Genomic DNA, 16,449 nt, shown 5'->3' on the forward strand with positions numbered 1-16,449 from the left:
CTCTGTGGTTGTCACTGCCGGCTTGCTGTGAGCGCCACCCAGTGGACGGCGTTCATAGCAAGTGAGTAATTCAGTTGCTTATAGACGAACTGATCCTCGCCTGTATGTAGCAGGGCCAGTCGGGTTATGGCAGCTTCTAGTCTCCTATAGAGACTATTGAAGCATGCCAAAAGTAAAAAAAAAGTTTTTAAAAATATAAAAGTTAAAATCACCCCCCTTTTGTCCCATTCAAAATAAAACAATAAAAAAAAAAATCAAGCTTACACATATTTGGTATCGCTGCGTTCAGAATCGCCCGATCTATCAATGAAAAGAGGATTAACCTGATCGCTAAACGGCGTATCGAGAAAAAAGTCAAAACACCATAATTACGTTGTTTTGGTCGCCGCGACATTGCACTAAAATGCAATAACGAGCGGCACCAAAGTGGTATCATTAAAAATGTCAGCTCAGCATGCAAAAAATGAGCCCTCACCCAACCCGAGATCAAGAAAAATGGAGACGCTACGGGTATCAGAAAATGGCGCATTCTTTTTTTAACAAAAAGTTTGGAATTTTTTTTCACCTCTTACATAAAAAAGAACCTAGACATGTTTGGTGTCTATGAACTCGTAATGACCTGGAGAATCATAATGGCAGGTCAGTTTTAGCATTTAGTGAACCTAGTAAAAAAGCCAAACAAAAAACAAGTGTGGGATTGCGCTTTTTTTGGCACTTGGATTTTTTCCCCCGTTTTATGGTAAAAACCAATGGTGTCATTCAAAAGTATAACTCGTCTCGCAAAAAAACCCCCTCAAATGGCCATTTGGATGGAAAAATAAAAAAGCTATGGCTCTGGGAAGAAGGGGAGCGAAAAACGAAAACGCAAAAGCGAAAATACCTCTGGGGGCTAAGGGGTTAAACATATTTCAGCACCTTTCCATTGTGCTTATGCCATCAGAAATCTAGCACAGGCATCCTAAGAAATCTAGAGCAGACTCTGTGTTAAAGCTCAATGTTTTTCAGTGGAGGAGGCCAAGTGATGTATCTGCAACACTTCCCATCCATCTGACACTAGTTATGGATGAGAGGTGCCAGCACAGAAGGGTTATCGAGTGAGAACTCATGGTTTAAAGAGACCTCAACACTCGAGTATATTACCAAGGGCATCCATATTGATATGCATCACAATTTTTAACATTAGTAATGAACCTCTTTAAGGTGTTGAACTATTGGTCTTACATAAAAGCTGTAATATATTTGCTGCTTATGCCCTCGTTTTCATAACGCTGTACCCTGTTACCAAAAATATGAATCTTAGAAGACTTTTGATTATATCTCAAGCCATGGCGTCTCCATAGATGCACGCTCTGTAGGAAGATCGATCTTCTGCAAGCCTAGACAGGTCCACCAGGGTGTTCTCCACTGTTATCTTGGTAGTATTAAGCCATCCAGTTGTTGGTCTTCCTCCTTGCCTTATTCTTTCTATTCTTCTGACCATGATGTCCTCCTCCAGTGATTGCTCTCTTCGTATGATGTGTCCAAAGTAGACAAGTCCTAGCTTGGTAATTCTTGCTTCCTTGATTTGTTTGTTCTTCCTGCCATCCATGGTATTGATAGCTTCCTACTCCAGCACATCTCGAAGGTGTCGATTCTTCTTCTGTCTTGTTTCTTTATCATCCAAGTATATGAATCTTAGAAGACTTTTGATTATATCTCAAGCCATGGCGACTCCATAGATGCACGCTCTGTAGGAAGATCGATCTTCTGCAAGCCTAGACAGGTCCACCAGGGTGTTCTCCACTGTTATCTTGGTAGTATTAAGCCATCCAGTTGTTGGTCTTCTTCCTCGTCTTATTCTTTCTATTCTTCTGACCATGATGTCCTCCTCCAGTGATTGCTCTCTTCGTATGATGTGTCCAAAGTAGACAAGTCCTAGCTTGGTAATTCTTGCTTCCTTGATTTGTTTGTTCTTCCTGCCATCCATGGTATTGATAGCGTCCTACTCCAGCACATCTCGAAGGTGTCGATTCTTCTTCTGTCTTGTTTCTTTATCATCCATCCAAGTATCGCATCCGTATACTACATCAGAAATGACCAAACTATGTACGAGCCGTGTCTTCATCACCAGTGAGTGAAACGTTCCTCGATTTGAAGACCTTGATCAGTGACTTCATTGTTGATTTTAGACTTCTTTTTTATCGTATATCAGAAATTGCTGTAATAAAGAGGAGCTGCGTAAAATTTGGAGACAGATCTTGACCAGTGTAAATTGCGATGATTAACTAAGGTTTATTAGAAAAGATATTATCACGTACCATAATCACGCCGACACCAGCTACTCGTGTACAGTGTAGCCTTGCACCCGCTCCTTCCCGAGTCCTCCCGTCATTGTACTCAGTGACATTCTGACTATCACAGCTCAGTGATTTCTGCTTGTGATTGTTCTGCCGTTTGCAGATTGACTTTTATGATGATATCAAAGGATATTTTGACTTTTATGTTACATTTTATGCAATAACATAAACATTGACGCTCAGTTTCACATCAATAAACCCCGGCATGGACTAGCTTTACTAGGTAACGACCTGTGATTTTCAGGACAGTGCAAAATTTTCTTTATCGTCATGTATAGACATGGTGAGATACTGAATATGACCTCTGTATGATATCAGGCAGATGAGGTGGTATGTGAGTGACAGTTTCTTTGTTCAGAGAACTCAATTTTACCACCCGACTAGAAAACAAAAAGCGTCTTCACCTCCCAGGAACAAATTTCTTCTGAACTTCAACTTTGAAGCTATAGTCTTGGCCATTTGAAAGGAATGTATGATCAGAAAATGACCGAAATTAAATAGGCTTTTATGTTAAATGTATTATTTTTTATTCTAGTATTGCTTAATTATATATATCACTAACCTCTTTTGAAACAATTCACATATTTTCACATTGGCCCCTACACCTAATATTAGAAAGCAGCAACAAATCAGCTCTGCATTAATGAATTCAACAGAAATGTTTCTAAGCAAAAGTCATTGTCAAAGCACAAAGCTGTGACATCACCTATTGTGATTGGTGGATCCTGTGTTATATACTGTATATAGAGGTGTTATCAGTCATTGTACAGGAGGAGGAGGTGAGCTGTGACATCACCTATTGTGATTGGTGGATCCTGTGTTATATACTGTATATAGAGGTGTTATCAGTCATTGTACAGGAGGAGGAGGTGAGCTGTGACATCACCTATTGTGATTGGTGGATCCTGTGTTAACTACTATATATAGAGGTGTTATCAGTCATTGTACAGGAGGAGGTGAGCTGTGACATCACCGATTGTAATTGGTGGATCCTGTGTTATCTACTATATATAGAGGTGTTATCAGTCATTGTACAGGAGGAGGAGGTGTGCTGTGACATCACCTATTGTGATTAGTGGATCCTGTGTTATCGACTGTATATAGAGGTGTTATCAGTCATTGTACAGGAGGCGGAGGTGAGCTGTGACATCACCTATTGTGATTGGTGGATCCTGTGTTAACTACTATATATAGAGGTGTTATCAGTCATTGTACAGGAGGAGGAGGTGAGCTGTGACATCACCTATTGTGAATCATGGATCCTGTGTTATCTACTGTGTATAGAGGTGTTACCAGTCATTGTAGAGGAGGAGGTGAGCTGTGACATCACCTATTGTGTATGGTGGATCCAGTGTTATCTACTGTATATAGAGATGTTATATGAAATTGTACAGGAGGAGGAGGAGGTGAGCTGTGACATCACCTATTGTGAATGGTGGATCCTGTGTTATCTACTGTATATAGAGGTGTTATCAGTCATTGTACAGGAGGAGGTGAGCTGTGATATCGCCTATTGTGATTGGTGGATCGTGTGTTATCTACTGTATATAGAGGTGTTATCAGTCATTGTACAGGAGGAGGTGAGCTGTGATATCGCCTATTGTGTATGGTGGATCCTGTGTTATCTACTGTATATAGACGTGTTATCAGTCATTGTACAGGAGGAGGTGAGCTGTGACATCACCTGTGGTGAATGATGGATCCTGTATTATCTACTGTATATAGAGGTGTTATCAGTCATTGTACAGGAGGAGGTGAGCTGTGATATCGCCTATTGTGATTGGTGGATTGTGTGTTATCTACTGTATATAGAGGTGTTATCAGTCATGGTACAGGAGGAGGACGTGAGCTGTGATATTGCCTATTGTGAATGGTGGATCCTGGGTTATCTACTGTATTAGGAGTGTGTTCCTTTATTAGGCTGGGTTCACACGTAGTGGAATTCCCGCGGAAGTTACCGCGGGAATTCCGGAATTCCATTCCGCGGGAAAACCGCATTTTAAATTCCCACGATTTTCCCGCTGAAAAACTAGCATTTTGCAAGTGTAATTAGCTTGCAGAATGCTAGCGTTTTCCAAACGATCTGTAGCATCGCTTGGAAAACTGATTGACAGGTTGGTCACACTCGTCAAACACACTGTTTGATGAGTGTGACCAACTTTTTACTATTGAGGCTGCCTATGCAGCATCAGTAGTAAAAAGATCAAATGTTAAAAATAATAAAAAAAATTAAAAAATCGTGTTTTTCTTACCTTCCGACGTCCCGCGCTGCGTTCCCAATCCTCGTGATGCTGCTGGCAGGTCCCGTTCCCAGTGATGCATTGCGGCAATAACCTTTGATGACGTCGCGGTCTCGCGAGACCGCTACAGTATCGCGAGAGCGTGATGTCTGCAAAGGTCATTGCTGCAATGCATCACTGGGAACGGGACTTGCCGGGAGCATCGCTGAAGCCTGGGGACGCTGCGCGGGACATCGGAAGGTGAATATAACCCAATTTTTTTATTTTAATTCTATTTTTTACAGGGATATGGTACCCACAGCCTGGAGGACAGTCTCCTCTCCTCCGGACCTCGAGTACCATCCGCAAATGTTCTGCTTACTTTTCGCATGGTGGGCACAGCCACATGAGGAAAGTAAGCAGAACAATGCATTCCTATGTGGGCGGAATCGCCACGATTCCGCAAGTTAATGAGCATGCTGCGGATTTTTCCGCGGGAAAATCCGCAGCATTAGCACAGCATGTGCGGAATCCCATAGGATTGCATGGGATGCTGTTTTTTGGCGTTTTCGCGGCAAAATCACGTGTTAAAAACCGCGAACGTGTGAATGCAGCCTTATAATTCTGCCTGTGATGACAAGGTGACTGTTGTAAAGTCTGCACAGAACAGGAAATATGAGGTCATTTCTTATCACACCTTCCCTTTAAATACAGACGTAGGATTGATGTAAAATATGTACATCTCAGTCTCAACATTTACACATACACGAAACACGAGTATCATCCCCAGGAGCCCGTGTTTAGATGCTCTTTTACACTCTCCAAATTTTGAAAATGGAGAAGAGTTATAATCGCCTACAGAACTTATGTATCTAAGCGAAAGCATGGCCATGTCATTACTTCCACTAGAAACACCTAAAATCTTCCAATATGCTTTGTGTGAACCAACTCAGTTCCTTAGAAAGAAACCAAGAGGATTCTATTTTTTTTTCAATCCATAGCATCAGTCTTGCATGTATCTTTTGCATGTAACCATAGGTCTGCAGAGGAGCTGTATACGCAAAACGGTAAAAGAATTCTAATCAGGTCTGTGTAATAAGTTACTTTATTAATAATCCTAGATTCATGGAAGTAATAAAATAGCATACAAACATTGATAACACTGTCTTTAATTATGCTATATCGGACACCCCTAAAAAGTGTCACCTTGAAAGTTTTTAGAACAGAAAGAAATAGTAAAAAAGGAGTTTGCTGCCTTAAATTGAAAACCGGATTTTCCCTTTTACATCCCACCCCTCTTATTTTACTAGCTGACATTGTTTTCGAAATATTTCCTTTAGAGATTTTCACTGTAACAAAACTATCACGCTGACATAATAAAAGGCTTTGAATCTCTGCTGGTTAAAAATTGGATTTCAGGCTGAATCTGACTCATGTGGTCTTTTATTTTGAGGGGATAATGATTACTGGGGTTAAATTTTTGTTTCTGACTTCAAGCTGTAATTCCGGTTTAATGGTGTAGTTTGTGGCTCTCTGCATGCAGTTTAAGTCTCTGCATAAGTACTAAAATCTATTATTTGTCTCCATTTGTAGACAACATAATCGTGTTGGTAAATGACAGGAGCAATTAAGTGTGTAACATTATGAAGAAATAAGAGTTCCAGGCCTAAGGATTTCACTTTATTTCCAATTACAAACCTGATGGAATAGGAGCATAAAAAAATTCTAGGTTCCGCTTAGTTTCTTAGTGACCCTTTCGTCTCGCATAAAAGATTGCTAATGCGTAAGAAAAGACAGAGACGAGAAATGTTTGTTCAGATTGATTTTTTTTTTTTTTGTTTACAGAAAAAGCTGGATAAGGGCTGTGACAAAGTCACTGGTAAAATACTGGATGGGAGGTATGTATCACTGAGGTTGTTATCTTCAGTGATATGAACCTAGGGAAAATGCTCCAGCACGCTATGTGATGAAAGGGGCTAATCAGCCATTTTAAGGGTTAGGTTTTTTGTGGACGTCTGAAGAGTTGGTGGGAGGCTGTCCACCATGTCTCCATCCTGGGGTGTGGTTTAGGAGGTAAATAGTCAGCTTTCTAATTCAGTCAGTGTTCGGTGTGCCTGGAGAGTTCCAGAGCTTTGTGTTACGGTGTGGGAATACGGTGGAACCTGGAAGTGGACCCTCTGGGTCACGGCTCCAGAGCCCCCGAGGGCGAGCAGACCAGGTGGAACCACCCCCTATACAGGGAGCGCTAGGGGCAAGCCCATGAGGGATGGAACCGCAACAACCGGAGCCAAAGGGGCGACCAGGGCTAGGTATCGGAGAGTCAGTGGCGAGGAATATGGAACCCAGATGCACGGAGGACTTCAGGAACCAAGGAGCAATAGAGGCAAGCCGGACCGGGGGCACAGGAGGCTAACGGAGGCTGGAGGCTGCAGGAGAGAGAGAGGAAGATGAGCACAGTATGGGCAGGGGCTAAGAGAACACAGAGCGACCAGACAGATAGCCGGGGGTGACGAGCCAGAGAGGCTGAGACACAGGGCAAGGCAGGAGGAGGACATGGAGCAGAGGGGCTACTGGAGGCAGCACAGACAGGACAGAATGAGCGCACAGAGTATACAGGGGCCTGAGGATAGCGGGAACGCTAACGCAGAGACAGCGTCACCGCAGAAGATAATCCGGTGTCTTACCTGACAAGATGCCTTGCTGAAATAGCCGGTGGGCGCCGCCATGTTGGGAGCGGAGCCACTGCGTCACAGCTCCCAGAGGTCCGAGCGCCAAGGGAGATGACAGGCGCAGGCGCACAGGACCGACGATGGGGACCCCGGATGTCTGGAGTGGGGGCGCGACATGGAGCAGTAGTGTGCCGGGAGGCGCGCAGAAGAGTAGTGGAATTGCGCCGGTAAGTATGACAGGCGGGGAGAGTGACACTTTGTTTATGCTAAAACTGAGCTGAACTCTGTTAGTGTTCCTTAGCGGGCAGATACCCGCAACCATGTTGACTGTGCTATATGTTACCTGAGTGGGCTGATCCACCACAGGGTAAATGTGGTGACGTCTTTGTGTCGGAATTCGATTTTTTTTATGGACTGGTTAAGATGGAAACGAAAGGTTGCACTGCTAGGAATTGTGTGAGTCTTTATTAAAGATCAGTACGGCAACAAACATTATTGACTTTTTTCATGAAAATGGGTGAAAATTATTTTAAAAGTGTCTTTTCAAGAGGAGTGAAAATTGAGTGGCAATTTTTGGCCAGGAGGAAATTAAAAAAGTTACAGCTTCTAGTCTGAGCTACAAATTTACTTGGAGTGGCTCTCAAGTTTTACACAGATGGCAGTCCATACTCTCATCCTAGAGAATCGGGTTGATTATGAAAATTACACTGATCAAACTGTGATCAGAGTTTGATCAGAGTGTGAGCATAGTGTGGTCCGATTCTCTCGGAATTTCTACAATTTCTCCATTATGTGAGACCGCGGAAATCGGATTGCACTCAGATATCCTCAGAGCACAGACCGATGTTTTCCACGCACTCATTGAATTGCATGGCCAAGTGTGATCCGAATATTGGATCAAACGCAGTCATGCAGCGATTTTTTTTCTTCAGACACAGGAAAAAAATCGGACATTGGAAAAAATGTCTGAGGAATACATCATATGAACATAAGGATGAGTGACCTCATGGAGATCAACATTCAACACTGCGGAGACACCATCACATGTTTCTCAACGCAGTGATCTAGAGCAATGCCCCCATCCCTTATGGGAAATATGCAAAAGCATGTAAATCAACAGCCGCGGAGACACCATCACATGTTTCTCAACGCAAGCAATGACTAGCCAGGTCTTTCCCCGGGAAGGAACAACCACGGGAAGGGCAGTCTCCAATGAAGGAAACCACCTATGCCAAAACATGGTATCCATCCACAGACAGCTGTTTCAGACACAGGAAAAAAATCGGACATTGGAAAAAATGTCTGAGGAATACATCAGACATCTGCATTGCCCCATGACATAACATTGTTCAGGGTGCGATCCGATGTTTTGACGGACGACACTCAGACCAAAAACATGCTCATCTGCAGCTTTGCTAAGGATAACAAATTAATTTCTTTTAGCCACTCACCAAAATTATCTATCTGAGCCAGGAAAATTTAAACAATTTCCTGTCTCAAAATATTTGAGTCCATGTTTTTGGAGCCATGAAAGTTATTTTGTAAGTCAATTAGTACTGAAAAAGTCAATTTGAGAATCAACTGGGTCTGAAAAAGTCATTGTAAGAATCAGTTGGCACTCCAATTTCCTTTTTATATTCAACAGGTACTAAAAAAGTCATATTGAAAGTCAACCGATACTCCTCCATTTATACAGTGGTGGTAATTACACTGTCGTACAATTTTTTTGGGGGGGTTGGGATGGATAGTTGTTTAAAGATATTTCTACCTTTTTTAATTGAGTGACCCTAAAACTTGGGGAGTTTGGCATAACTGAGACTGTATTGACACCCCATGCTGTTGAGATTCAAAGACTGCACCTGGAGCTTCCAGTATAGCTCTACTAGCCAACTATTGAGATGGTAGATAAGTCTACTGTGGACAAACTATTTAAAACCAAGAGGCTCCGTACAGATTTTTGCAGGGCCAAATTGGAGTAGATCCTCCTAAAAAAATGCAAGGACTTTAAAGGGGGAGCCACTATTGAGTATCTCACCTACACCACACTGTTTTAATCAAATACTCTAAATATTGTGCCCCTCAATGAGTACCACTATGTGCCTCCTTGATCCTTCTTAAGGTTGAGGTGCTATGCTTATGTACCACACTGAAAAGTAACTCATCTGCTCATGTACCTCATGAAAACTCCTAAGCTCAAGTGCCTCCTCAGAGAAAAGTTGCTTGAGTTCACAAACTGTTTCTTCAAGGCTGACAACACTTGGTCAACCTACTCTTCTATTCTTTTCATCTTGCCCAGCCAGTACCTACATCACTATCTCATTCACTACTACTGCATACTGTGTATTCCCAGCCACGAATACACCTGAATCTCAGTGGGTATCATTCCAATTCCAGACCCTGCCCTCTAGTAATTTTTTCTTCCTCTATCACTGTTCCAAGAACTGAAGAGTTTTGGTATTCAGGTTCCCTAAGTGTCAAGAGTTCTAACTTTTTATCACTGTCTAATGTCTCTCTACCATTACTACCTGACTCTCAACGGCTAGGCTAGTGAAATTAATACTTATCATATATTCCTCTCACAATCTCTTTCAGGCACTTAATTAACAAGATGTCCAAACCACAATTGTTTTCACACCCAGGCAGCTACTCAGTCTTTCATTGGCGTCCATCTACGATAAGGGTTTTAACGAGACTACCCCTCTCACTATCCACACAGCCCAACACTTTCCAAAACTATCCTTCTAGGCCACAATATTGGGCAAATAGACTACCCCCCTCAACCCTACTAGACCAAAGAATTTCTCTCTGCTTCTCTACAGAACGAGACTGTAGCACCTCTGGGTAAAAGATGACCCCTGCTACCAATACTAGCTCCCTGCCAGACTGATCATGTCCACAGCACCAGCTGAGTTACAAAGGTATCCACACAGGTGGACAATGGTAGCCCACATGGAATTTTTGCATAAGTAACTCCTACACTGCAACTATCTATCAGCCCTAGACAACTACTGGTCAATTGGCTAGCTCATTGTCTCCTCCATGATTTGCTAACTAGGCTTCATTTGGAAATACGGGTGAGTCTTCATCAACGTCAGAGCTCGACAGCGTCATCAGTACTACGCAACTCCTCAAAAGCCACATAGTCACAACCGTTGATATCTGGTCCACCTCTTCAGTTCAGAAACCTTCCAGTCACTCTACTCCTCACTGAAGAGGGACAAGTTGCTACTCCTGGCTTCCAAGGTTGTGGCCTATCTCAGACCACTGAAATACTGGTTCAGCACCTTAGGCGGTAGACAACATATTCTTCCCAATGGCACCAAAACACTGCTAATCAACCTGGTAGATCAATTTAAAGAAAGCGTCTACTCCAAAATATACTGGATGTCTGGGAGAACATAGCTACTTGCTTCTTTCTAAAATTCTCCTTAGCTTCTCAGTGTGCAGCAGTTGCAGAGTTTAACACAGTTAATATTCAGCTGAACTTTTGGGGGGTTGTTAATCCCTGAGGCAGGTTCACAAGAAAGGCTAAATGTATTTATAGAAGTTAAAATCTGAAGGCACTCAGTAAATAATCAGGGAATACGGGACAAACATGCAAAACATTGATTTTCATAGAGCTTCCTGAGCTGCAAGATTAATTCATTTATCCAGATTCTCTGTGCTGACTACAAGAAACCATTAAAAAATGAGAGTCCTTGCTAGAGACATAGTGGTGAATTTGGATTAGAGAGGCACAGGAGGCTGCCTCCATCCCATACAGATACAGGGCTTTTTCCAATTTATCAGATGGACATTAATTCAGTTTCTCCATTTTCCACTCCCTGTGGCCCTGGATTGCACCTTTGTGAGATGTGACTACATTTTCATGAGGACAGGTTTTATTTTAAGCAGGTTTCATGCATATCTGGATAAACTGCAGGCCTCTTAGTCATATATGAGGCTTTTGGTTTCAGGTCAGGAGACCTGCAGCCAGAGGCGTAACTAGAGGTCATCGGGTCTCTGCGCCGCAATACACTTCACCAGAATGTGCGTCCGAGGATACACATTCAGTTGAAACTTGCACTGGCGTCGGCGGGTCTCTACCCGCATGGGCCCAATCGTGACCTCTGCAGCCGTGTTCATTATGCCCCTGCCTGCAGCTCGTCCAGACATGTCGGTCCTTACTTGGAGAGTGAATATCAGACATGTGAGAGACCGGACTTGCTGGAAGTTGTTTAGTTTAGGCGAGGTTCACATTTGTGGATGGGCGAGCCGCGGAGGGCTGCGGTCTTTCTCTGTGAAGCTCCGCCCACTGCTGCACCTCTTCCGTTAAGCTCTGCCTACTTCTGCATACTTCTGCATGCGGCCTGCGTACCCTATCTTTAACACTGGGTACGCAGGTCATGCGGATGTACAGTATGCGGATGCCTCCGCATGCATCTTTTTGATGATGCGGGGACTGCATAAAACTCCATGTTGCGTTCAATGCGAGTTGCCGCATCGTCAAAACGACGCATGCGGAGGCATCCGCATATATCTGCATGACCTGCGTACCCAATGTTAAAGATAGGGTAGCCAGGCCGCATGGAGAAGTATGCGGACATAGGCGGAGCTGACTTGAGGAGGTGCGGGAGTGGGCGGAGCTTCACGGAGGAAGTCCACAGACGTCCGAAGCTCGGCCATCCGCAAATGTGAAGTCGGCCTTACAGATTATTGCCTGAACAATGTACAAAAGTAAAGAAGAAGCATCTGAACAACTTTAAAACCTGCGTTTGTAAACGAGAATGCTTCCATTCATTGGATGAAAACAGATCTGAAGGAGAACCTATCACATTGTAAATTCCGTCTGATCTATCGACAGCACGGTATAGAGAAGAAGAAGCAGTGGAGAATGATGCCCAGGTTTCTTGGAAAGATTCAGTATAACGTGCATTTTATTCACTGAAATCTCTGGTGTTTGTAGGTACATGAGTCCAGTGGGCGGTGCTAGTAATGATTGGCAGCTGTCTACGCATGCACAATCATACAGGTAAGGGTGGTTTCACATTAGCGCTTCAGGGCTCCGCCTACGGGCACATGACGCTGCATGCGTCCTGCGTCCCCTATCTTTATCACTGGGGACGCAGGCCGTGCGCAGTATGCGTTTGGCGGCGCATGCGTCCTTTTGATGGTGCGCCGACCAGCGCCAAATGCAACCTGTTGCAATTTGGGGATGATTTCACCGATGATCAGAAGCGGTGTTTGCTGCGCTATCATGCACATGGCAGCGTGACAAACACTCGGTGTTCGGGCAGCTGAACCTGAACAGTAACGCGGACCTCCTGATGAAGTCCGTGTTCGGTGACTATGCTCGAACAGTAGATGTTCGGTACGGACGCCGAACTTTACGGTTCGGGTTCACCCAGCTCTACTAATGGGCTCATAGAATGCCGCATTCCCCTACCAGCACTTGTTAAATGTCACTGTCAGAGATCATCAGCCACCAACTGTCGGGAAAAATGCTTGCTCAGAGACCTGACTTATGACATAACTGTAGCCAGGGAGAATGTTTTTTTTTTTCCAAAATTGGAAAATCCCTTTAAACACTTTATCATGAAAAGTTATGACATTTCTAATATACATTTTGATATGATTCTTAAAGGGAGCTTGACATGTTGAAAATGGTATCTGGTGAATGCCGCTGTCAGGTTCCCTTTAATTCCTTCCCAGAATAACAAAATACCTACTGCGGATATAATTTCACCTTAGAGTATTATACAGTGGCCACTCTGTTACAGGTGTGTATTTGTTATGCAGCCCCTTGCTCATTAAAGGGGTTAATTAATATCTGGAAGTGTCCAAAAAAAGCCCCATAGACTTGAATTTGAGCGTCCAGCTGTTTTGGATAACTCATTAAGTGGGTTGATGGCACAGAAAAAAAAGCCATGTCTTCCACTTGGACAGCAATCATTACAGAGCCGCACGGCGAGAGTTCAGCTGGAGATCCATCATGCTGCGTTCTACCCTGTTGCCGCTGTCTGTATGAATGACTGCTGCATCTCTGTTATGGAGTCACACATTGAGAAACCAATTTGCAGTAATGCATAATCAGAGCAGTTGAAAGCAATATCCATTAATAAATGTGGGAGTCTTGATTTGCAGATTTTTATTTATTTAATTTTTTTTTAAATTTTTTATTTTTTTGCCGGCGATATTACCCGCGAGCAGCTTGCTATTTGCATATTTGAAGCACCTCATAACAATTTCAGGAAGCGATTTGTTAATGATGAAGTTCTCGAAACAGCTTTCAGGCTGTAATTGATGCCAGGCTGAAAACAACAAGCCCTCAGCCCTCTTTAGTCTGTGGCCCATTGTTTGGCATGCTTGATGGCACAAGGCAAACTGGCCATCAGAAGACAATTTAGGACAGCTGGGCTGCTTTACAGTGAAGGATTCTGGCTCCGCCGCGGATCTAATCACAATAGTGGCATCGTTTCGTTTTTTTTGGCTTGATAGCTTTGGCAATGCACAATTAAAAATAATTATTGCATGGGCTGCTTGTTCATCCCACAACAAATAAATCGTGACCTATTGCAGTGCGTGCCGATAAGTTGCTTCTGAGATGCTGGGTATAGGCTTCGATTCATTATTTGCAATTTATTGAAGTCACTTTTTTTTTTTTAAGTCTTGTGTTTTTCGCTGATGTGCTTTTCCCCAAATTCTTCAAAATGGCGCATCGTAGTTTATGAATTTGGCGCAAAAATAAAAAAATCTATTTGGTCTTTAAAGGGAACCTGACAGCTCCCCCATGCCCTCCAACCCATCAGCATTTATATATTTCTTGTTAAATTCCTTATCTAACCATACATTATAAGGCTGTGCGCACACGTTGCATTTTTGGTTGTGTTTTTGGTGTAGATTTTTCCTCGTTCATTAGTATGGATGAAATCTGCAGCAAATACGCTGAAAGAATTGACACGCCGCAGATTTAAATTTCACAACGACGTGTGTATGAGACGTCAGGATTCGCATTCATTTTTCTGGCATCAGGAAACCCTTCAGATTTTGTGGCAAACCTGCAGTGAAGAAATTTATAAAAACCGCAACGTGTGCACAGAGCCTTAGGCCGGGGTCAGACATGCGAGAAACCTACACGAATCTCGCATGTCAATACCCGGCACTGCCGCCGGCACTCGGGACCGGAGCGTGCGGCTGCATAAAAATACATGCAGCTGCACGCTCCTGTCCGAGCGCCGGCGGCAGTGCCAGGTATTGACATGCGAGACTCGTGAGAGTTTATTGCATGTCTGACCCTGTCCTTATAGTGTTTAACACCTAAATACATATTTAAAAAAAAGTCCTTTAAAAGGGGGCAGATGGCCGTATTTCTCGTACGAGGATCACATCGCAGTGCACGGACTGACCTGGCACCTCTCCTAACCTGAGTGTGACAGCGTGATGTATTTCTATGCACGCCCCCTATTGAGGAAGCCAGTATGGCGAAACGGCGCTGTCGGGGTAACCAGACACGTGTATGAGAGAGCCGCAGAAGTTTTACACATGTAAGTTGTTGTAAATTGCAAACAGGATTGCATTGTTACATCATGCAGGAATAGCTTATTTCAAATTGAATCAGTATAGCTGGCATATTAAGCAGGACACATGATTAACCTGTAGTTCTCTGCACTAGGCATTGGATATATTCACATTAAGGAGAAATTTTCTTTGCCGCACACACAGTTAGGTTGTTCCTTTGTTACAACAATTAGATACATATTTATACAATCAAGTAAGCTTATGCATTTTTGTTTATAAGTATTTGTAATAAATCATAGAAACATTGAGAACAAAAGTCGCTACTATCTGAGCATTTATGCATTGTGATTACTCCATTAAGGATTAGTTAGCCTTGTCTTTGATTATCATGGTATGCACATAGTATAGGGAGCTAAACCCAATTGTTATTTACCTTCAGCAGTGTGTATTTTACACTATTTAATCAAAGATGTGTTTCTTCTGCTTTTAGAACTATCGGGCCTTTTCCTAAAAATATTTAGACAGAAGTTTATATAAATATAGCTTATGAATTTATGCTTAAGTAATAAACACTATTTGGAGATAATTTGTATGTAAAAAAATTAAAAAAGAAAAGGAAAAAACATTCTGTGATTATGTTGCATAAAGCTTAATTCTGTGAGCATCTATCATTACATTTGTACTCCCTTTTTTTAGAAATTTCCTTGTAAAAAGAATTTTATGAAATTTATTAATAAATGATTGGTTTTATTGATTCATCTATTTTTGCCTATTTGCCTTTGTTATGTCTGCACAAATTTGTGGCAGAAATTGAGATATAATATGCTGAATTGAGGTGGCTATTAGTTTTGGACTATTTTGTTATGTATAAACGTGTGCACAGAGCCTTAGGCCGGGGTCAGACATGCGAGAAACCTACACGAATCTCGCATCTCAATACACGGCACTGCCGCCGGCACTCGGGACCGGAGCGTGCGGCTGCATAAAAATACATGCAGCTGCACGCTCCTGTCCGAGCGCCGGCGGCAGTGCCTGGTATTGACATGCGAGACTCGTGAGAGTTTATTGCATGTCTGACCCTGTCCTTATAGTGTTTAACACCTAAATACATATTTTAAAAAAAGTCCTTTAAAAGGGGGCAGATGGCCGTATTTCTCGTACGAGGATCACATCGCAGTGCATGGACTGACCTGACACCTCTCCTAACCTGAGTGTGACAGCGTGATGTATTTCTATGCAGCTGTCACGCCCAGGTCAAGAGAGCCGACAGTCAGTCCGAGGATTGCAATGTGATCTTCGCACGACAAATATTGCCATCTGTCTGCCCTCTAAAGGATACTACGTTCCCACGTTCTGGAACTGCTGCGGTTTTGACGCAGTGTATTTATTCGGCGTCAAAACCACAGCAGCCAGATGATACAGTAGCGGATGGGATTTCTAGGAATCCCATGTCTGCTATGAGACTGTGTGCAGCACCTGTGGATCACCTGCGGAAACTGACAATCGGCGCATCTTTCAGGACCGCAGCATGTCAATTTCTCTTGCGGAGACACTACAGGGTGGGCCATTTATATGGATACACCTAAATAAAATGGGAATGGTTGGTGATATCAACTTCCTGTTTGTGGCACATTAGTATATGGGAGGAGGGAAACTTTTCAAGATGGGTGGTGACCATGGCGGCCATTTTGAAGTTGGCCATTTTGGGTGCCATCTTTATTTTTCCCA

At 43.1% G+C, this 16,449-nt stretch overlaps 1 protein-coding gene across 4 annotated transcripts in view; it reads left to right on the top strand.

Moving 5' to 3' along the window:
- Positions 1-16,449, top strand: part of ESRRG (estrogen related receptor gamma) — a 1,000,720-nt gene that overhangs the window by 124,992 nt on the left and 859,279 nt on the right. The window lies entirely within an intron of this gene.

This window comes from Dendrobates tinctorius, unplaced genomic scaffold, assembly GCF_039654945.1.
Source record: "Dendrobates tinctorius isolate UK_male_01 unplaced genomic scaffold, ASM3965494v1 ptg000201l, whole genome shotgun sequence".
In the NCBI taxonomy this organism is placed as follows: Eukaryota; Metazoa; Chordata; class Amphibia; order Anura; family Dendrobatidae; genus Dendrobates; species Dendrobates tinctorius.